Source organism: Balaenoptera musculus, chromosome X, assembly GCF_009873245.2.
Source record: "Balaenoptera musculus isolate JJ_BM4_2016_0621 chromosome X, mBalMus1.pri.v3, whole genome shotgun sequence".
NCBI classification, from domain to species: Eukaryota; Metazoa; Chordata; class Mammalia; order Artiodactyla; family Balaenopteridae; genus Balaenoptera; species Balaenoptera musculus.
In genome coordinates this window covers 97,807,154-97,811,471 of record NC_045806.1, presented here as the reverse complement: position 1 = coordinate 97,811,471, position 4,318 = coordinate 97,807,154, and positions in this window count along the sequence as shown.

Here is a 4,318-nt window from a genome sequence, read left to right as displayed (position 1 = left end):
ACAACTCTTGAATATACTAAAATCCACTGAATGGTATACTTTAAATGGATGAATTATGTATCAGTAAAGTTGTTATTTATTTAAAAAATTGTTATTCAAGCATCTTCAATAATTCATCTACATACAGAGTGCCACAATTTCAAAATTCCTAAAGAAGTCTTTTTTAAGCCACATTTTGAAGGTAATTGAGGATAAAGATATTGTCTTATCCCTTATTCCAGAGATAATTAAAATATGTTAAAATTAACTTTGAGAAAACTCATTAGAATGTAAAATCTATATAAGAATAGATCACTTACAATTTATATCCCCAGAAATAAGTGACAAGGTTTGACACAGCTTAGCTGAAACTAACCCACAGATCAGAGCTTTCAGTCAGAATTTTGAAAGTTATTTTTATAGATCATAGAATATTGGAGCTTAAGGGACCTTAAAGAAAGTCTAATCCAATCCTCTCATTTTCCAATGAGAAAACATAAAGGAGAAAAAAGAGTAGCGACTCATTAAAAGAGACACAAAAATTCATGGTAGAATAAGAGTAGAACACAGACTTCCTGCCTTTGGTCTGAGGTTCCGTATAGGGAGTTGGATCCCAGCAACACAAAGCAGGGAAGCTTCCAGCATACTATGGTCATGAAATCGAACCAAAGATCTGGTCCCTGCCCACATCTCCTCCATTCTGTTCCTCTTACAAACCATAGGACTTTTTTTTTTCACTTGCTGTTTCTCCTGCCTAGAAAGCTCTTCCCCCAAATGAATCTTTGTATGACTGGCTGCTACCTAACACACAGATCTCTTTAAGTGACAATTCTTTAGAGAGGACTTTCCTAAATACCTTATTTCAAGTAGCCACTAGCCCATCTTCCTCTATCACAGCACTGGCCTAGTTCCTTTAGTGGTTCTTATCGTTACTGTCATGTTACATTTGTTTGTGCTTTTCGAAAATTAATGCAGCTCTCCCCCACTAGACTGTATCTTTATCAGAGCAGAGTTCCTGGCACATAGTAGGTGCTTAATATATACATGTCAAAGGAAGAAATAAATTTCTGAAGTACTTCCTGAGTAGGCTCCCTATTGCCTGATGTCTAAATTCTAAAATGCCCTATTTTGATTTCCCAGGAACCAGAAAAAGCCTAGACACAATGGGAGTCATGAACAGGAGAGGTTGCCCTACCTGAGATATCCAGGAATAAAACAGATTCAGAGAGGTAAGTAAGCTAAGCTGAAGTCCTTAGAGAATCACCTTGATATATAATGGTCAGTTGAGGTTGACAAATCCAAAGGGCAGGAACAGCATGAAAAATGTGAAACAAGAATCAGTAATAGTGGTGTAGGAATGGAAAGGCAGGCAAGTCCAGAGAGATGCACGGTAGTTCCTATGTGAATGCTAAAAATGGGGCTTAACTTTATTGGTTTAGGGGCATGTGATGTGTGAGTGTGTAAGATTGAATTAAAGCTACAGGGTCAGGACTAAAATGAACCATAATTTTATTTTATTTTTTTTTTAAAGAAATTTATTTATTTATTTATTTATGGCTGCGTTGGGTCTTCTTTGTGGCTGCGCGCGGGCTTTCTTTTTAGTTGCAGCAAGCGGGGGCTACTCTTCACTGCTGTGCGCAGGCCTCTCATTCAGGTGGCTTCTCTTGTTGCCGAGCGTGGGCTCTAGGTGTGCGGGCTTCAGTAGTTCTGGCACATGGGCTCAGTAGTTGTGGCTCGTGGGTTCTAGAGCACAGGCTCAGTAGTTGTGGTGCATGGGCTCAGTAGTTGTGGCTCACGGGCTCTAGAGCGCAGGCTCAGTAGTTGTGGCACACGGGCTTAGTTGCTCCACGGCATGTGGGATCTTCCCAGACCAGGGCTCGAACCTGTGTCCCCTGCATTGGCAGGCGGATTCTTAACCACTGCACCACCAGCAAAGCCCTGAACCACAATTTTAAAAGATTCATTTCCCTCCCAACTCCCACAGTGGATTGGCAGTGTGAGATTATGTTGAAGTTAAGAACACCAGTTAGGGTCACTCCTTACCTTTGGCAGCAGTTTGACTATAGAAGTTCCATAATAAGAAGTGCCATATTTTATTCATCACTGCCCCTCACACTGTGCTATGCACATAGTAGATGCTGAATAAATATTTGTTAAGTGAATAAACAATTGAATGAATGAACTGCTGTTCAGCAGGGGCCACCACGACAATACTCTAAAATGTTCATGGGGAAGGTGCAGAGTGTAAATTGACTCAATCTTTGGAAAGATTTTTCCTTCTTTAAAGGTCAAGTTATACTCTGTAGTACATTTGAACACTGTATGCTAGCTATGACTCACTTCTTGGCCTGCACCATCTTTGGGTGTCTGCCCTCCTTTTCCATCTGAACCTCTTTCAATCTTTCTATCCAGCTTTCTAAGAGGGTGTGGCCCTTCCTCACTCGAAAGTATGTTTTTCCTGGAGAGGGCATAGAGAACTATCTAGAAATGATCCGTAGACTTAACTAAGCTATGAAAATAAACACTAGTTGTCCTGAAGCACAATGAATATCAAATCTGAAATAACACATAGCCCTTTAAAGGTCTATCTGTGTTATAATGACGAATATTCTCCCCCCCACCGCCCCCCTTTCTGTCTCTCTCCATCAATTCTGAAGTTCTGGAAGAGAAATAGCTAACAAAAAATTACTGTCCCTTGGAAGTAGTGATAGAGTTAGATTGTTTTTACTTACTCCCAGCACTGGGGGAAATACGAACCTACTTATTTCAATCCATTTTCTTAAGATAGATCAGGTGTGATTCTCCTCTCTTCCTGTCTCCAAACAAGTTTTTAGAATGAATTCAAAAGGACTGACAGTTTACACTGGTTACAGACACAGTTCAAACGGCCCCTCTAGGCCTTGAGGGCCATTAAAAGGAGGAATCCCCTGGTGGGAATGGTGTGGAGAAGTATGTTAGCATATGAGGAAGGAGAAGGAAAGATCATATATATTTATCAAGCTGCTATTATGAGAAAGTTTCACATGTATTATCTCATTTAATCTCCACAAATACTCAATCCCATAGGTAACTCTATTATTTCCATTTTCCAGATGAGAAACTGATGTTTAGAGAAGTTCATTTGGGACTTTCTAGCCAAGATGGAATGTTAAGGATGGAATTTACCTTCCCACTTAAAACAGCCACAAAAACAAAACCAGACAAAAATACATGAAGAAATAGTTTTTAAGACACTGGGTATCAATCAATGAAGGAGAGTGATAACTGAGATGGGAAACAAATAAGGTGAGCCCTATAATTGTCCCAACTTACTATCTTAAGATATTTTCTGAGCTATGGCACAGAGAGTGGGAATTGAGGCAAAGGCAGTGGACTCCCTTGGTTAAACAGGTGTAGCTGTAAGTTCTGTGACAGTAATGTAGCTATAGAGTTCAGAGAACAGACTACCAGAGAGGAGAGAGCTGCACAGAGAGCTCTGGAGATCTGCAGAGGGCTGCCTTTAAGTATTCAGCACAGTAGTTATTGGTACGTGTGTGAGGAAACTAACCAAGGCTGGGAAAGAACCATCTGAAAAAAATTAGAAGAAACTGCTTCGTGCTTACACAGGGCTGGAAATAGTACCTATCCCCACCATCCAGACTGGAAAAACTCATAATTCATGAGTACTGGGCAGAGTATACAGAAGGGTCATTCCTGAGTAGTGGGAAATAAGTCGCCCTAGACTGAACACTGCTCCAGAACTACCTAACAAATCATCAAAGCAAGACCCAGAAGGATAAAAATATTTCCAAGTAAATTAACTGCATCATAGAACAAGGCTCAGGAATATTTATAGAAATACAAAAATAGGGATTTCCCTGGTGGCACAATGGTTAAGAATCTGCCTGCCAATGTAGGGGACACGGGTTTGAGCCCTGGTGCGGGAAGATCCCACATGCCGCGGAGCAACGAAGCCTGTGCACCGCAACTACTGAGCCTGTGCTCTAGAGCCTGTGAGCCACAACTACTGAAGCCCGAGTGCCACAACTACTGAAGCCTGTGCACCTAGAGCCCATGCTCCGCAGCAAGAGAAGCCACCGCAATGAGAAGCCTGGTATGGTTTTCCTTCTGCTTAAAGGAGGTCCTTTAACAGTTCTTGTAGTGAGGGGTTCCTGGTGATGAATCATTTCAGCTTTTGTATGTCTGAAAGTGTCTATACTTGCCTTTTTTTTTCAAAGATATTTTTTGTACTCAATTGATCAAAAGAGAAAGGCAGCAAGGAAGGAAAAAGGGAACAAAAGAACAGATGGGGGAAATAAAAAACAAATAAGATGATAGACTCAAATCTGACCATATCAAT